Raw genomic sequence first — 19,757 nt, forward strand, 5'->3', positions numbered from 1 at the left:
CCCAGTGGCCCTGCTGAGCAGATGCTTTCAGAAGCCTCGGAGCACTAGGAAGGAGCCTTGTCCGTTTGGCCCCCACCATGGTGCCAGCTGGGTCATCACTGTGCTGGGAGGACGACCTCCGAGACCCGCCCCTGCATCACATCGCCCATTCAGACAGCTCGCCCTGCTGCCTACTCCAGCGCCACGGCAACCCCACTGGCTTGCCTGTCCGAGAGCTCACCTTCCGTGGGTTAGGAAGCTGAGGCACTGGCTGAGGACAGAGAGCAGTCGGGAGGCAAACCTGCAGCCCCAGTATTGCTCTGGGGGAAACGGTGCACTAGCTGGATGGCTTGATTTCCCCTCCTGTAAGCCTTGCCCCATTTCTCCCTTAAAACCTGACCAAAACGTCCTCCAAGAAAACCGTCCCTGGTGGTTTTACCTGGCCCTCACTGCTCCATCCATTCGCCTGCTCACTCAATCCTTCTTGGGTGCCTTCTGCATCCTTTTCAGCCCCTGTCTGCACTGTGCACCCGTGAGTACTACTGCTTTTCTGCCCATCTGAGTTCTGGTCCCCAGGTTTCTGGGGTGCCCAGCCCCTCTTAGATTGTAAACTTCCTGGGGAGGCAATCCCAGCTTCACGCACTGGCGTGAACAATAAGTCGTGTCTGACTCTTTGCAACCCCATGGACTGTAGCCTGCCATGCTCCTCTGTCCATGGGATTCTCCAGGCAAGAATACTGGAGTGGGTTGCCATGCCCTCCTCCAGGGGATCTTCCCAATTCAGAGACCAAACCTGGGTCTCCTGTACTGCAGGCAGATTCTTTACCAATTGAGCCATGAAGGAAGCCCTAATTGCATCTAAATTTCAGTTGATTAACTTTGAACACCTGCTATGTTACAAAAATAAAGAAACCACAAGGTCCTCCCATAAGGAACACAGAGTCTGATGGGGTAATGGAGACATGGAGTTATCTAGGAGGGGACTTTGGGGATGGGGGAGGGTGGCCACTGAGACGGGGGCTCTCGGGGAGGCTCTCTGGAGGAGGGGACACCTGAGCTGAGTCTTCAAGGATGGATTGTGATTCCCCAGGCATAAGGGCTGGGCATGGGAGAAGGGGCAGAGTATTTCCAGGCAGCAGAAGCAGTACAGGAGCAAAGGCAGGAAGAGGGAAACACCCTGGGCTCTTGGGGTCCACTGGCTGGGGCCTTCTAGGCAGAGACTGATGACAGCTGAGATGAAGGTAGAAAGCAGGGTCAGGTCTTTTCTCCACTCAGTTTGTCAGTTAATCTACAGATATATACTGAGCCAGGAATTGTTCTGGGTGCCAAGTAAGCAGCAGTACCCAAAACAGATAGTGCCTGCTCTCCTGGAATCTTCATGCTGGTGGATGGGGGAAGTCCATTAAAACACACACACACACAAATAAATACACATGTCAGGGGCAGCACATGTGAGATTCATCAGTGCAGGAGTCTTATAGACGAGCATTTTCAGTGCAGCAGTCTGGGGTTCAGCCTGCTGTCCTCACCATACTGGTGAGATGGGGACACAGCCAGCCCTCTCCAAGCAGAAGGTGCTCCTTGCTTTGGGGAAGGGGGAAAGGATTGCCACCTCCTTGTTCCGACTGACACTGCACCTCTCTCTGAGCAGCTCACACTGCAGTTCAGTTCAGTTCAGTCATTCAATCGTGTCCGACTCTTTGCGACCCCATGGACTGCAGCACTCCAGGCTTCCCTGTCCATCACCAAGGAAAACTAATAAGGCCAGCCCTTTATGATTCCCCGACCTCCGATGACAAGAGGCAATTTGAAGTCAATAAAAGGTGTGCTGCACAAGGGTGTTTTATGGTTCATCAAACGGTAAAACCCTGGGGCCATGTGACCACAGAGCCAGAAAGGGGCCATGGCGTGGATTCATCAGCCCTCTGTGTAGCAGGGCTTCCAAATTAAAACAGCAATTGATCAATTGCAAGAGGTGGGGAGCTCTGTGAAGGAGGCCCCCTGAGCATGCTGGCTGCTGGGCCCAAGCTTTGAGGGGCCTCCCAACAGACAGAACACTCTAGATACCATTATCAGAGCCCTTGGGAACTTTTCCCCACATACCCTTGTCCCCAAAGCACCCTTCATCCTATCCTGGGGATATTTAAAATCTCTTTCCCATGGGCCCAGCTCCAACCACATTGAGGCCTGTGTCCTACGGCAGTAGCTGCTTTTAGATCAAAAATGTTCCCACCACCCACTGCCCCTGTGACCTTTGACAAACCCTTCATCTTGTTGGATCTTGGTTTTCTCCTTTTTAATGCAGGGATAATGATGTCTAGATGACTGGCTTGTTTAGAGGGGCTAGCACTGAGAAAGTGCTCAAGACTGAAAATCTGTTAGGAAAGAGAAACAACTTCTAAAAGAGAGAATTCAAGCCCTCACATCCATACCCATGGTGCCAACAGCCCTCGGGACATTTTCTGAACCATCCACCCACCGATCCACTCACCCACCCACCTATCCACCCATCCACCCATCCATCCACCCACCCATCCATCCATCCGCCCACCCATCCGCCCATCCACCCACCCATCCACCCATCCGCCCACCCATCCATCCATTCACCCATTCACCAATATACATCGTGGCCCCCTCTGTGCCAGGCACTGTGCAGGAGAACAGAGCTGGGCTCTTGCCTGATGGAGCTGAAAGAGGACAAGTGCTGTGAAAAAAGACAGAGCAGGGTCAGTACAGCATGATGAGGACATCCTGCCTTCAAGGGACTTGCATGCTAATGACAAGAAATACATAATGAACTATGAGAAGATCAAATGTGTGTGTTGGGGGATGTAAATAGGGTGTCTTGACAGAAAATAGAATGGGAATGACGCTTAGAGGGCAGTGACATTTAGGGGGAGAATACCAGATTTTAAGAATGAGCCAGATACACAGTCAAGGGACAGTTGCCCCAGGCAGCAGCAGTCCCTGCAGCGGGAGAGCTCATGGGTCAGAGGCACTGAGGAGGGTCCCGGATGTCTGGAGAGGATGAGGAATGGCCTGAGAGGACTGTGCAGCAGTGGGAGGGAGCCTGTCTGTGAGAATGACTGTTTGTGCCCAAACAGCACTCTGATTCCACCTGAGCTTTGTGGTGCGTCAGTTTCCTGCTGCGGCTGCAATGAATACCATGAACTCAGTGGTTTAAAACATCACCAATTTATTCTCTTATAGTTCTGGAGGTCCAAAGCCCAAAATGAGTCTTAGAAGGTTAAAATCAAAGTATTGGCATGGCTGGTTCCTTCTGGAAATGCCAGGGGAGACCTTCTTCGAGCTTCTAGAGGCTGCTAGCATTCCTTGGCTCCTGGTCATATCCCTCCAATCTGTGTTTCTGCCATGACATTCTGCTCTGATTTTGGCCCTCTGCCTGCCTCTGACTGGGGCCCTTGTGATGGCCCTGGGCCCACCCAATCCAGAATAATATCCCATCTAAAAAGCCTTAACTTCATCCTGTTGCAAAGCCCCTTCTGCCATGTAAGGTGCCATAGTCACAGGTTCTAGAAATGAAGACATGGACATCTTGGAAGCCACTATTTTTCTACTGAGGTGGCCAGCAGGGGCTGACAAGGGCCTGCTGGTTCCTGGGCTCTCTGGGGAAAATTAGACGGCTAATACTCCAAGTCAGGTCACCCTTATTTACTGGGGGTGTTGTTCCCACCTTGACTGAAGTCCCCTGCTCAGTTGTGGAGCAAAGAATTCTCAGGCTTGGACCTGCCATCTCCCCAACCTCCACACCATCCACCTTCACAGGCCCAGCAGTCTCCTCCTTCAAGGCCCCTCCTACCTCACAACAAAAGGAGACCCCTGCAGGCTGTCTGACCCCAATATTGTCTAGCACAAGCCTATAGGAGATTCCCCCAACTCCCCAGGGAACACGTCTGGCTGTGGCTCAGGGGCAGCCCTCTCACAGCCCTGCACCAAATACAGCTCTGCTCAGAGCCCAACTGAGCCACGTCACCCTCCACTCCTTACCCAGGTCTCACCTCTGGGCGCCCTTCCTCACCATTTGCTTATTTAATCCACAAAGGATGTTCAGCAGCAGGATGCAGGGACCGGGGCTCATAGAGGAGGACCTCCTCCTGCAGTGGGAGGAGGGTGTCAGGCAATTTTTCAGGAAAGGATGAGGGGGTGGCTATGGGAGTTCATAGGAAGTTCACGCAGCTGGACAGGGACTGGGGGCATTTCAGGGCAAGGGGGCAGCTGGGATGAGGATGACTCCAGCCCAGAGTGACCCTCCCTGCTGACCACCCACGTGGGCCCTTTGAAGGAGGGGTCCTGGCATCACGTCTACTGCACAGGGCACGTGCAGAGCAGGTGTCTGCCCAACCTCGGTACCTGTCTGCTCAGAGCCAGAAAGATCTGGAAAGTCAGATATAAAGAGGCAGAGGGGGTGGGCAAGGAGCCAGTCAGCTTCCTCCCCTGGCTAAATTTGACTCCCCACCCTGCCCTGTCCCATCCTCATCGATTTTGTAATCACCGTTGTCCCTGGCTTCTTCTCATTCTACCTATGTGAGCTGGGGCCAGGAGGCCTTGGCGGCTGCTGCATCAGGCATTAGGTACGGGCATTAGCTGCCTGGTGGCTCTATGGGGAACGCTAATGCACCTGTTCTTTCTGAGGCCAGTTCCCCTGGCCCTTCTCGACCACCTCCCTGACCCTACCCCCACACTGGGCCCCTGATTCTGAATGAGTACCTGTAGTGATAGACCTGTCTATCTCTCCTGCTCCCCACCTTGCAAAGGCCAGGACACATGTCCATTCAGCTGCCGCAGCCTTTCCCATGGGTGAATTAGAATCAGTGGTGAGCTGGGAGTGAAAGCTCTGGTTTAGAGTGTTTGCCAGTTTCCATGGTATAAATCCCCGCTGTGCCTTGGCTGAGTGCAAGTTACCAGCTGACTAAATGCAGAGTTGGGAGGAGATGTCATGTGAACCAGCTCCAGCACAGCCCTGACTACACAGCCTCAAAGTGACCCAGCTGCCCCTACAGCCTTGCATGGTTCTGTCCATTGGGGTCACTTCTGTCCATGAAGGGGGGCCCTCTCCCAAGCTCAGGTGAGGGGGTTAGGGTATGGCCTTTGAGTCCACCTGATCTCAGGTTATCCCCCCAAACTCAACTATTTAATAAGGTGGATGAATTTGGCCAAGTTTCTCAACCTTGTCAGGCCTCAGTTTCCTTCTCAGTAAAATACGGTTAAAAATCATTCATATCAGACACGTGTGGAGGTTACATGAGTACACAGTGCCTGCATAGTAAGCACTCAATAAATGTAGCCAGTATTGAGGCAGTGAGAATCATGAGCAGGCGGTTGTTTGAGGATTTGACCAGCAAGGGCAGTGCCTGGCACAGACCCTGGTGGGCTGTCCCTGACCATATACCTCTTGAGATTATACCAGGGTGGTTTCTGTTTTACCATCAGAAAGATATTGCTGCTGGATGTCTACTGCTAGATGTCTAGAGTCTAATCTGTAAATGTGAAATATCAGCTCCCCCATAAAGATTGTCTCCTATTCTTTGTGATTTCAAGGGCACCAAGATCTCCTGTCCCAAATAATAACTTTTACACTGGCCCAACGACACTGAACATTCCACCATGGCAACTTCATTCTAATGCTGATCTGTTCTTGTACAGCTAAATTTCCTCGGGGTAGGTGAGCGTCAGGATGAAAGCATTCGATCAGAGACCCTGGGTCATCTAAGATGTGTGGGCCAGAGGGGAGCAGCGGGTGCAGGGGACTGTGTGCACAAAAAAGTGAGGCCAGGGCGGGGGGCCTCTAGGCCCATGTGACAGTGCCCCTCTTTTGCTCAGAAAAGACCAGTCCAAAGGGATGCAGCAGCTCCCGGCATCTCTGCTAATTTGGGGGAGATACTCAGTCCAGGGCAGTAGAGGGCAGAGGATCTGAAGACGGGGAGACCCACACAGCTAGGAGCCAGGCCAAGGCCCACAGGGGCTGTGTGGACATGCAGGTTTCGTGTGATCCCCGAGGTGCAGAGAGGCTGAGCGTTTGCTAAGAATAAACAAGGTTATCTTGAATTTCTTCAACCCATTCCATCACTTCCAAGATCTTTTCAGTGCCTTCTGTGGGGCTGAGGAGAGGTAAGAGAGGAGGAAGTGAAAGCTGAGAATGAAAGTATCGCTGAAGTAGTTTGGTTTGAAATAAAGAATCTTACCCACATAACATGTGAGTGGGGGAGTGACAAGGAGAAGGGGCCCTGAATTACAGAAAACACTGGACGGAAGCAGGGGTTGGGGAGGGAGGAGGAAGGAAGGGTGGGAAGAGAGGGAAGAAGAGAAAGACAGAGGAAGCTACTGAACAAGCGAGTAAAGGAGAGACTAGCGAAGAAAAGAGGCAGAAGGCGTACAAAGGGGGAGAAGGAGGAAAGCGCGGGATGAAGGCAGAGGGAGGAAGGAGAGCCCAGGAGGGTGTGGGCAGCGGCGGGGAGGGGAGAAGGAGAGCGAGGACGGAAGACCTGGAGAGTCTTACATCTTGATCAAGGCATGACTGATAACGTTTCAGCGGACCATCCTTCAGCCCCCTTGTTTGATGACAAAGCTCATCCCCCATCCACCATCCATTATCGGCTCTCCCTCCCCGAGGCAAGAGCATCAATAATGCTCCCTCTTCGGGATGCTGTGCCTCCCGCAAGCGGCTCGCGGGCCGGGCCATTGCTGGTGGGCATTCCCGGGCAGCACATCATTACCACCCTCCCATCCTTCCCCCACCCGCCGGGCAGCTGACCACCTCCCCAGTGCCCCACTCCCCTCTTGCGGGGTAGGGGAAGCCTTCTTTGGAGGGCTGGGCCCTGACACCCCAACAGGCGGTCACAGTCTCTACTGTCGCCGGTGGATGACCCCTGACATCTTGGCACCAGGGCCTGATTTTTAAAAATGATTGTTTAGTCTTGTTTGGTTTTAATTAAGAGGGAGAGCGAACTTCCCCATTCTGGTTGGCTCTTCCAAGAGACCTAACAGTTTGAATTTGAATGCAAACATCTTCAAACATCTGTTGCCGTAATTTGGTTGGATTAACTGTCTAGTTTGTTGGGCCATCTGCTGTTCTCCCCAAACCCCCTCACCGCCTCTTCCCTGCCTGGACCAGCTGCCTCACCTGGTGGAAGAGGGTCCCAGAAGGTCATCCCAGGTCAAAGCCATGGATCTTCTCCCAGAAAATCCTGGAGACAGGCAGGCTGCAGGAGCCCATGTCAGCTCAGGGCCTGAGAACATCTCCAGGGCAGAGTGGGTGTATGGAGGCAGGAGCTGGGAGAGCCTCCCCTGGGTGGAGGCCCTTGTCACGTTGGCTTGACCCTGGGACAGAAGAAAACCCTGGTTTTCCTTGGCTCACCCGCCTTTGTCCTATAGGAGAATGAACAGAAAAGGGAGGGCAGGTTCTCAGGGACAAGAGAGGGGTGGCCTCCGACAGCCGCATGGGTGTCCACTGCCCAACTGGAGGGAGGGCTTACATGTAGAACAGACCTGCCGGGCGGTGGGGGCGGGGGCAACCAGCATCCTGGCACAGCCTGAGGCAGACCTTGCTGGCCTGGAAGAGGAGGGCTCGGGTAGTCCCGGAGGAAAGGCCTTTCTGAGGGCATACAGCTCCAAGGAGCAGCCTCACCATCTGCCCAGACATGCCCGCTCTCCTTGCTCAGGTTCCTCTTGTTGGCATTTGGAATCTGGGGGCCTGCCTGTCTCCAGGTTTTCCTGGGAGAAGATCCCCTAGCTTTGACCTGGGATAAACTTCTGAGACCGTTTTCCACCAGATGAGGCAGGGAAGAGGGAGTGAGGGGGTTTGGGAGAGGGGGCACACCCCAGAGCTCCCGGCCACCTGCAGACCGGGCTGCCTTCCAAACAGGATTCCAAAGTGTGGAGAACCCTGGATCCTGCTTCAGAGGCTCAGCTCATGGATGTGGGTGGTCCCCAGGGTGATGGCAGAGAATCCATCACTCAGCTGTGCTCAGGTAGGGCGGAGCAGAGGAATAAGCAGAAGAGAGCAGGTATTTGGAGCTTTGGACTGGCTCCGCCTCCCCAGCTTCCTCACCAAACCTGTCTTCCTCTCTCTCCTCCAAGTGTCCCTTCACCCAGGTCGCTATCTGCTTACTGCCCCCTAGGCTGGACCCCCCTCACCCTGCCTCACTCACTCCATCTCTGCCCATCTTCCAATGTGCAGCTCACGGGCCTCCTCTCCCAGGGAGGCCCCAGAAACAATCCTCCTATTTCAGACTCCTATGACATTTGTCAGTGAAACAGGAGTGACCACGTTATCTACTTCCTTATATTAATGAATTTCCTGTTTTCATCTGCTCACACACAAGCTCATGCAGTATGGTAAAGAACCCACCTGCCAATGCAGGAGACAGAGAGATGCATGTTTGATCGCTGTATCAGGAAGATCCCCTGAAGGAGGGCATGGCAACCCACTCCAGCATTCTTTTCAGGAGAATCTCATGGACAGAGGAGCCTGGTGGGCTACAGTCCATGGGGTCACAGAGAGCCAGACATGACTGCAGCAACTTAGCACTCAACACATAGTTGAATGAATGAGTGAATGAATGAAACCACCTGCTACCAGCATTATAACTAAGGCCCAATACCCTTGCAAAAGCCATGCGCAGGGTCAACATACAGATGTAAGACCTACAACCCTTTAACACCGGGCACTGACTGTGGGGTGTGCAGGGGTTGGCAGATGCCACTGAGAAAGTGGTCCATTTCACTAGTAGCTGCGAACAAAGTCAGCCAGTTAATAGAAACTAACTTCTAATTGCTGCCATATAATAGATACGCCTCCAACCAGCTGAGACCGCCAGATCCCATTCAAAACCCTGCTTTCTGGCTTACACCTAAGCCTTTCATGTTTTATTAGAGCTCTACACATTTCATTTCCTTTTATGTGGGGAAGAAAATGGACCCTTGGTTCTAGGAGGGGACGTTCACAGGCGTCTTTTACTTGTCGAAGGGCAGCTTTGTAGAAAACAAACCCTGAGCCTCAGATTTGTGAATCCAGGTTCAGCGAAAGTAGCCAAGACAGTGGTCACTCTTTGTCCCCCAATATCATCCAGCCCAGTCACAATGGCACAGGGTCAGACCCTGTGGACCCCTGCTCCCCAAGAGCACACCAACACACTCCAACCTCTCAGCAGGGTGGGGAAATCAGCAAATAAGTCACACACCAGCTCTCCGGGGGGCCCCTGCCTCCCCCAATCCCTCCCAGCCTGGACATTGAACCCACGCATAGCTACAACAGCAAAACACCAGCCCTGGGACCCTCCAGCCTGCAGAGGCCTGGAACCATCATCCGGCTAAAGCCAGTGCATTTGCTGTGAAGGGGCCTCAGCTCTCGAGGGGCCTGGGGGTGGCAGGACCCCAACATTCACCTGTCCTCCTCCAGGTAGAGCAGCACGAGGGGCTTGTGTCCCCAACTCCCAGCCATGTCCCCCATCCCTGTGGGACCAGAACTCGGTGGGGTACCCCAGGCCCAACTCCTCTCCTGCCTCCCCAAACCACAATCCTAGTCACAACCACCATCCAGGTCCTGCCACTAATAGCTCACTCCCCAAAACCTGGCTTAAGAATTGCCTCCAGTAAGAACCTTCTCCCACACCCCAGCTTCCATAAGCCGAGGGACACCAGCAAGCAGTTCCACATGGCTGGTATCGCCTATGATCAGTTTCAAGAGCCTCTGAAATTCACCCTTGACTCTCCTGTATGGAGATCACACAGTCACCACATGGCCAAGGTGAGTTTTGACCCCAGTGTCAAAGTCGGGCCTCTTTTCACCTTGCCACGAATACGAGGAGGGGGACGTCACAGGACTCTGTGATCAGCCCCGCTGACCTCCCTGTGGGCCCCCCAGACCTCACTGCTCCATGTTGGTGCCTCCAGAAGCTCTGAGAGTGGACAAAGCAGTGACCTTCCCCATCCAATAGGGTCGTGTTCCCATCAAGGGTAAATGAAGACCAGGACTTGTCTGAGAGAGCCTGCAAAAATAGCAACTGCAGCTAAAGCGTTTTAGAGACAGAGGACAAGAATGAGTGTAGGACCGGACCCAGATCAAGGGCAGCAGCACCACGGATTCTAGGGAGAAGCCAGAGAAGCCATGAGCTCTGGCCTCTCACTCCAGCCTGCACGAGCTTGCAGGAAGCAAAGTGGGTCCCACGGTCTGCCTGCTCAAAACCCTTCCAGGGGTCCCAGAGCTCTTACAATAAAGACCTAAACCCTGGGTGGCCTGGCTCTGCCCCTCCAGCCTCCTCAGCACCTGAAATCTGACTCAGTGCAGCCCAGCTCCTCCCACCCCAGCTCTGACCAGTCCCCAGATGCCCCACTCTCTGCTCCTGGGCACCTCCTTAGCTTTCACACTCCTCGTCGCAGCTCTGGTCTGCATCCCTGGGGGAAGCCTTCTCTGAGCCCCAGAATAGACCTGGCCATTCCTTCTGCATCGTCGGTCTCTTGTGACCTCCTGCTTCTCCCCTGTAACCATCACAACCACTCTACTCTGGCTTTGGTTTTTTTTGGTTATTGGCTCAGTCCACCCTCCTATGGACTGTAAACCCCACGAGGGCAAGGGCTGTATACTTCCCTCCTCATGTTACCTTCTGCATCTAGTGTAGTGTCTGACACATGATGGATGCTCAAACTCTGTTTGCTGTCTGAATGAATGAATCTGAGGAGCCTCATTTAAAAAGGAAGGTTCTGGAACTGGTGAAAGATGGAGTGGGAGAGACCTGCCTGGCAAACTGGAGGGGTGGAGAGAACACGGCTTTGGAGTGCCCGCCCCCCCCCCAATCCCCCGCCACTCAGAATCTCTGACCTATTCCGGCCCTGCCCTACCTCTGCACACGTCTGTAGTTTACAGCCCTCATATCTGACAAAGCACCCTCATGTACAACACCCCAGTCCCACGGAGGCAGAGCTCATCAAATAGTCTCATTTTTCAGATTAGAAAATGCAGGATTGGAGAGACTGACTGACTAACACAGTGAACATGGAGTTAAGCGGCTAAGTCAGGACCTCCCTGGAGGTCCAGTGGCTAAGACTCCCAATACAGGGGGCACAAGTTTGATCCCTGGTAGGGGAAGATCCTAAATGCTGCAAAGTCAAAAACAAACAGAAAAAAGTGGCAAGATCAGATGCAGGCCAAGGGCTTTTCCCCATCTGTCTGGGCTGTTTCCATGAGCACCCAACATGGATATGATTCAGATAAGTGTAGGTGAGAGGTGGGAAGCTGGAGCTTGGGACCAGGTCTTTCACAGAATCCTCCTGCATTCAGCTAAGTGGTTCACATACCCTCAAATGGCCTGGTGTCAAGTATAGAGCCTCTTTTGTCCAGAAAATAAAACCAAAAGGAGGTGAAGAAGACAGAGGCAGAGGTCTGCTTGCACAGGGAAGGGAGGCATCCTAGAGATTCCCATTGTTTTTAAACAAACTTTCCACCAATCCCCCATCTGCAGCCTCATTCCTCATTCTCACCTTTTGGGGTATCCTGGGTCTCTGCATGAGCCCCTCTGAGGTCCTTCGGGACACACTCACTTCTCCTAGACCTTCTTCTCTGCAGACATCTAGGCTGTAACATCATCTACTCCTACATCTAAGGCGGGTGCCTTAGTCTGCTTCCCAACCCCCTACATATCATTAAAACCCTCTGCACACTGTCATCCCGTCTCCCGTTTTGTGTGTAATTGTGTGACTTAACACACCTTTCTATATTTCTCTACTAACATTTAGTGAATATTTTAAGGTAGAAAAGATAAGTGTGATTTATTAGAAAAAATATTTATTGAGTAAAGCCCAAAATGTGGGTTCTAAGAGCTTCCACTCTAATTGATAACTAGTTGGTAACTGTCAGCTATTGTCACCGTCAGTTCTGTCCCATCATAACTCCAGCTTCTGGATGAATAATTCCACCTGAAACATGACAAAAAGCAGAGGTTCCTGTAATGGCCTTTCTTGGTTTACAGCTCCACCACTTTCCAAGATTCTCCACCTTAAAAAATGCAAAGCCCTTTTATCCATCTCTCCATTATCCTGTTAGTGATCATATTGGGTAGAACAGTGGCAAGCCCTAAACCAGTGACTTGTGTCCTTACAAGAAGAACGAGAATTTGAACACATGAGATGGAGACAGAGATTGGAGGACTGCCAAGAATTGCCAGGAACCACCAGACACCGAAAGCAGCAAGGAAGACCCTGCCAGAGCCTTCAGAGGGGCACAGCCCTCCCACCTCTTGATTTTGGACTTCCAGCCTCAGAATTGTGAAAGGATAAATTCCTATTGTTTTAAGGTACTTTGTTACCATAGCCCTGGGAAATTCATACAGTGACCATGTGCATTTTTTTTCTTTGTTTTATCCCATTTTTTCATAATCTTTATTGAACTCCTGCTGCTGCTGCTGCTGCTGCTGCTGCTGCTGCTGCTAAGTCGCTTCAGTCGTGTCCGACTCTGTGCGACCCCATAAACGGCAGCCCACCAGGCTCCCCCGTCCCTGGGATTCTCCAGGCAACAACACTGGAGTGGGTTGCCATTTCCTTCTCCATTGCGTGAAAGTGAAAAGTGAAAGTGAAGTCGCTCAGTCGCGTCCGACTCGTAGCGACCCCATGGACTGCAGCCTACCAGGCTCCTCTGTCCATGGGATTTTCCAGGCAAGAGTACTGGAGTGGCTTGCCATTGCCTTCTCCGATTGAACTCCTACTATATGCAAAACACAGGGCCAGGCCCTAGGGAGGAAAAGACGACCAAGGTCAGTAAGTACAAATCAACACCGTCAACAGGTTTAGGATTCAGCCTAACTAGAAGGTCCACAGGAAAATGGCCCAAGTAGAAAGCAGTGTGTAATAAGGCCCTCCAAGGGACAAAATATTTGCTAGGAGAGTTCAGAGGATAGGAGAGTCCATCTAAGAAGAGGGTAACATCCTCAGACAAAGGGAGATTGAAGGGAGATCTTTAAGGATAGAATTGATTTTGCTGAGTAAAGCTGAGAAGGACATTCTACAACTGCAGAAGCATTACATATGGGGAATATTTGGGGAATAGCCAGACTGGCTGGGGTGGTGAGTAGTGTCAGAGAAGGATGGACAGATGGACTAAGCCTGGATCACGGGGCTAAGGGTCAGGGCTGGCCCCTGTAGGCTGAGAGGGAGAAGGATGATGAAAGGTTTCCTGGTGGGATGACATCATGCAACTGTGTTTTAGGATGCTGACCCAGCAGCGGCCGTTACGGATGTTTTAAAGCCTTGTTGAAGAAACCAATAGAAATGCCTGTAGTTATGCATTAGAGCCACGTGCCTCCATTCTACCATTGGAGTAACAGGGCACACAGTCCACTGAACTGCTCCTTTCCAGACAGTTCTCACCCTGACTCTTAGCTGGGGACAGGCTGGGCGGGAAGCAGGACTCTGAGAATCCCTGGGGTCTGGGGCCCTGTTGGAGATCAGTCAAAACCAGGAGAAAAGAGTGCTGTGTCACTGCAAAAATGGGATTCCAGCGATCAAAATGCAATGTGTACCTCGCTTGTACCTAGCACGTGGCTCCAGAGGAGCTGAAATGATGGACTTGAGAGAACACGGTGCACTGTCCTTCCAGGCACCAAGACAAACCCTGGGCAGCCCAGGAGCCCTCTCATTTGGCTTTTGCACAAGTTCAGCACTGGTGTTTAACTTTTTTCCTTTTTTTTTCTTGCTCCCTGTTATTTAAATGGTTTTAAACATGAAACTAGGCCAGGAAAAGGGGGTAGCATTGTTTTAATAATTAGCAATTATGATCGCTGCAATATTAATTGCATATTTCCATAGCAAACACTTCCCCAGAGGGCGGAAGGGAGTGGTGGTTAGAGACTGCCAGAGCCTAAAACTGGAATTCCTAAGAACAGAAAAAGGAGAGAAAATCAACTTCTTCCATTTAAGCAAATTACCACGGGGACCACAGGCCCCTCTAATTAGCCCAGCTCGCGTAGCTGGTGAGCGGGCGGGGGCAGAGGCTCGCTCCGTACGCCGGGCCTGCTGGCACAGACCCTTTCCCTGTGATTTCTTTTTGTCATTTGGGCAAGACAGCAGCTTATTTCCAGGGGGCTGTGGGCTGGGCTGGAAGATGACACTCCAGATCTCAGTACCCCAGACCCCTAGGCTGGGGCCAGGGGTTCAGTTGTGCAAATCCTGACCCCAGAAGGGCAAATGGGACAGGACCGCAGGCAATTCTGCGCGGTGGCGCTGGGGGAAGGCCGCCGGCAGGAAAGACACCGAGCTGCCTTCTCAACACTGTGACACAGATTAAGGGGTTCATGGTGGAATTGGGGGAATGAAAAAGCAGGAGTGGGGGAAGAACAGGAAGGAAGGAGGAGGAGAGAAGGGAGGGAAACCCAAGAGAAGGTACTGGCATGGAAGGAAGAAGCAAATAGAGGACAGAAAGAAGGAATTCAACCAGCAAGCAGAGGAAAGAGATCAGGAGGAAGAGTGTGGGGATTAAAAAGAAAAGGCCATGGCACCCTCAGGGCAAAGGAGAGACGAGTCAGAGAGGACTTCTTGGAAGTGGAGTCCTTTGCGGCTGCTTTGCACTCAGCCCGGAAAGGACTTTTATGAGAATAATGTGCTCCCACTGTAGCCCCAGCTTCAAGGATGCTAACAGGTTCACACAGGAGTCCCCAGATGAGTCCGGAAAAGCAAGACATTGGCAAAACCAATCACTCGGCAAAACCAATTCCCTGGCCGCTGTCAGGGAAGGGAAGAGACAATGAGACAGTGACCTCAGAGTCCCAACAGTGTCTTGTGTTTGCAGATCTCATGCCTGACACAATATCTCAGTTCTTCTTCATAGCAACAGGTAAGACAGGAATTGTTGTACCCATTTTACAGGTGGGAAGACTGAGGAAACCTGTTCAAGATCCCATAGAGACAGGTTGAACTCTTTCAGACACATCACCCTATCTCCCCAGCATTACCTTGCATTAGCCCCTGAGTCCTTGAAAACAAGTTTCCTAACAGAAGCAAGCCTGCCTGGCTGCATCCGTGCTGGGACCTTCTCACTGCATTTGGAAAAATCTCATCCACCCAGCTCCTGGTCAGCTTTCCAGGACACACTGGCTCCGTTTTAAAGTAATTTGCTGAGCAAAACTTCCAAATTCCTGAATAGAGACATTACAGGGCAATAATTCTCATTGTAAAAAGGGTTCCCCCTAAGGTGCCTTTAAATGGGGGCGCTCCTCTGTGCATGGAAGCGTTTGTTTACAGATCATCGACTCCTCGATGGAGAAGCTGGGAGGCTTGACAGAGAAAACTTACAAAATGTCTCTAGCTGCTTTCAGTGGAAAAAGATAAACAATGAAAATAAAGGGAATGTTGTTTGGAGAGAAGGGAATCCAATTGTGTGAGGATAACAAGGGGATCGTACTTCACACACATAAGCGCCCATCATCTCCCACGCTCTCCACCCCTCCCGCCCCCGTCCCCACCCCCATCCCCAAGCCCTGGTCAGGACAGCCTAGGTGCTGCTATCATCTGATACAGGAGCAACCCCGTAAGGAAGGGCAGGTGAAGAAAATGAGCCCCAGAAGGTCCCAGTGCCTGTCTGAGATCTCTAGCTTGTACATGACTCCAAACCTCTCCCCACCTTTGATGTTTTTAAGACTACTTTATGCCCGCATGCCCCACTGGTGATGAGGGAGGGATTCCTGCCCTAGGGTTGTGGGGATGGCCTGGCACCCAACACCCAACACTGGACAGGCAAGACGGGCAGCAGTTTCTTAGTCTCAGATGCTCAAAGCCCAGGGGAGGAACCCAGGGTGCACCCCACAGAGCCTTGAAAGACCAGGGCTGGTGGGCGCCAGGCTGCAGGAACAAGAGAGTCAGGTGGCCTCTGGTTCCCACTGGAAGGTGTGACTGGCTTGGTTGAATAATTCTGAGGCTGATAGGGGAAATGAAATCCACTCACAGGAAAAGCAGAAACTGTGCGGGACACTGCCCCGCCCCCCCCGCCCCCCCCCCCCCCCACTGCAATGAGGGTCGTCTGGGTGGGGAGCCCTATCCGTGGGAGCAGAGTGGGGGAAGGGAACATACATCAAAGCATTTGGGGGACTCCAAGGTCACAGCTGTCCGGGGAGCACATAGAATCAGACCCTAACCTCAGGCCTTACACCGCAGAGGTCCCCTTGCTGATGAGGCCCAGCTTCCTCAGTGAGCCCATTTCCAGTAACACAGCCACAGGCTCCTAAGAAACAATGCCAGCCAACAACCAAACCAGGTCAGCAAGGGCCCTGTCCTGAAGGAAGCCCCAGGGCCTGCAACTACCACCCCCACCCCCTGCCCGTCAGAGCAGCTTCCCCCATTCTGGGCTGGGGTAGAGGCTGGCTGGGCTTCCCTTGTGGCTCAGCTGGTAAAGAATCTGCCTGAAATATGGAAGACCTGGGTTCAATCCCTACATTGGGAAGATCCCCTGGAGAAGGGAAAGACTACCCACTCCAGCATTCCGGCCTGGAGAAGTCCATAGACTGTATAGTCCATGGGGTTGCAAAGAGTAGGACATAACTGAGCGACTTTCACTTCACTGGAGACTAGCTGATCCAACTCCAGTTGAGAAAATGCACTCCCCCACCCTCCCCGTTAACAAGTCTATAAGGCTTTGTTCACTCTGTGTGTGTACAAATATTACCTGCTGTATTTTTTTTTATCTTACTTACTTACTTATCCCTGGGAATCTATCTCAAAGCTGACTTTGGAAACTCCTAAGTAGAATGTAATGCATGGATTTCAGCATCTGCTGGATAGTTTGATGTAGTTATTCCCCAGACTTTAGAAAGCGGGAAGAAAGAGCCAAAGAAGAAACATGTTTAACCCAGCAGCAGCCTATGGAGGGGGAGAGGGGGAAGGCATGGGATGGGGAGGAGGGGAGGGACAGAGGGAGACACAGAGTAGGGAGACCCAGAGCAGCTCCCATGCCTGCTGCTTCCAAGAATTTGCTGAATGATCTCTGTCCACACACCCCCATCAACTTTATTTACCATGTCCAGGGAAACCAGGCACTGTGAGGGTAGAAAGTGTGGAGTGGGAGTCCTCAGTCTCCAAGATCTAATGTCGGATGATCGATCTGAAGTGGAGCTGATATAATAATAATTGAAATAAAATGCACAATAAACATATTGCTCTTGAACCATCCCGAAATCATCCCCTACCAGTGGTCCATGGAAAACTGTTTTCCATGAAACCAGTCCGTGGTACCAAAAATGTTGGGGACAGCTGGTATCAAAGGAAGTCCAGAGGTAACTATCCTGTGCTTGTGTGCTAAACCACTTCCGTCGTGTCTGACTCTTTGTGACTCTATGGACCATAACCCGCCAGGTTTCTCTGCCCATGGGATTCTCCAGGCAAGAATCCTAGAGTGGATGGCCATTTCCTCCTCCAGGGGATCTTCCCTACCCAGGGATGGAATCTGCACCTCTTAATTCTGCTGCACTGGGAGATGGCTTCTTTACCACTAGTGCCACATGATGTCAAAAATGTTCCCAATACAATGTTCAAAGAGAAGAACATAAAACTTGTTTTATAATTATAACTAAGGGCAAAAATTAAATGATAACCTAGAAAAATGAAAGCCCTTAGTAATAACTGTGTAGTGGATGGGACTGTTTGATTTTTCCTTTTGAAAGTAAACCAGTTATAATAATAGTGTTTGGATAACTAATATTTCAGTGTAACTATACTTTGGGGGTAACTGGTAAGAATCAGGAACGATAAAAGCATGTGTTATCGCCCTCTGAGTACTAATGGTTCAGTTAAGATACAGCTTGAATCCCACCAAAATACCTCTTCACTGGAGGATGAAGAGGATGATGGGTTAGCTTGAAATTCAGGACTTTTCTGGAACCTGAGGCAGCTGCCAGACAGAGGAAGTGCTAAGATAGACTCAGACACACGGATCCTCCTGCAACTCACCTTTTGACCAGGCCAGATCTCCAGAGATGATGGGATTGTCCCTACTGTCTTTTCTTCCTTCGTGGAAGACCACCCCCAACCCCATCATTAAAGAACCAGAACTTGCATCACTGAACCCAAAGCACCCCAGGCAGGACCCTGCTGGAGGACCAACCAACTGCAACCAGGGGCCTCCCAAGTGGTTCTGGGAACCTTGAGAGAAGGGAATAAGGTTCAAAATGCTCTCTGCTGAGCTCTGCTGAGCTCTGTCCTCTCGGCACATTTTTTCAAAACACACCCACACCTTGTCACCACGCAGCGAGGTTTCCAGTGAACCCAGGATCGGGGAGAAGTGGCAGGAAGCTCCAGGGTCGTCTCATCCCTGTTCTCATGCCTCTGTGATGCCACAGGGAGGGTTACCAACTGGAACTGGGAGGGAGCAAGGCCACAAGGACATGGCCCTGGGGTCTGCAGAGCATTGTGGCTCAACAATCGAGCACAGATGTGGGGTCAGGCCAGCCCCACAGCTCTAAGCCCTGAGGTCTCCTCTGGTTTCTCCTAAGCCTCCAGCCCAACTTACATGACCCGAGTCAACACCACTTCTCTGCCCAGCTCCCTTCCCCAAAGCCCACCACTTCCTGCCCCGGGATTAGTAGGCATTAGCACACACTGGGGCTTCCCGGGAGGAGACCCTCCACGTTGCATCTGGGCAGAGTATTTTATCCTACATTATGTTATAGTCTCCAATAATATTATATTCCACTATACTATTATTAGCACCAATATTATCTCTATTAGCATTACTGTTGCTAACATTCTTATTATTTCTAACAGTATTCTCCTCTTCAATATTACAATGCTCTCTATCATTATTTTTATTATCTCCAATATTATTATCATCTTCAATATTACAATTCTCTCCAATATTATTATTATTATCTACGATGAGTGGGGTAGTGGCCTTAATAAAAGATTTCTGGGTGTACATGGGCTGCAAAGGTCATCCAAGGACAAGTCCATGCTTGAGGGGACGAGTGCATTCGGATGGACAGGTCAGAGGTCAGGGAAGGTCAGGGTTGAGTGAGAACTGTGAAGCTGTGAGCCATGGGCAAGAATCAGCAGTGTGGCTTGACAAGTCCAGGGACTCTGGGCAGGAGGACATTGCAGGGACGTGAGCAGGCCTGGATGAGAGGACAGCTGAGGCCCATGGCTGTCATTACCACTTCTGGCCAATGCCAGTCCCCCTGTGATCCTGGGAGACACTGTGTGCCATGGAGGAAAAGTGCTGGAGACGGGTAACTGCCTCAAAGTGTTCTGGGAATTAGAAAGAGTAGAAATAAGTAATGAACAGGCAAAATACAAGACAAATTTTAGAAGACAGAAATGTTAGAGCTTGGAAGGAATATTGTGTGATTCCAGTTAAGGCTTGAGTCCACAGATAGAGATTCATGAAGCTGCAGGATTTCCTAAGCGTCATAATGGATCCAGGATTCAAAACCAAGGTCCATGAATCCCCAGACGGCGTCTGCCCATGGCCCTTGCTGCCCCTGGTGTGGTCCCAGGTCCAAGGCATGCTGCTGTTTGCCATCCGTCTCCTCCACAGGAACATGAGCCCCGTAAGAGCAGGCATTGTGTCAGTTTGTCTCCCAGCACCTAGAACACTGCCTGGCACGTAGCAGATGCTCCTCTAAAGGAACAGAATCCAGTGGGTGGAACGGAATGGAAAACAAGAGGTGAAATGGATGGACTGGAGGGAACGGAATGGAATAGAGTTAGTAAAGCTGGAATTCGAATTCTGGAGTCCTGACCCCCACATAGTGGTACAGGCAACAAAGAAGCCCAGACGTCCTCTCTCC

Source organism: Bos indicus, chromosome 24 (assembly GCF_029378745.1).
Source record: "Bos indicus isolate NIAB-ARS_2022 breed Sahiwal x Tharparkar chromosome 24, NIAB-ARS_B.indTharparkar_mat_pri_1.0, whole genome shotgun sequence".
Lineage (NCBI taxonomy): Eukaryota > Metazoa > Chordata > Mammalia > Artiodactyla > Bovidae > Bos > Bos indicus.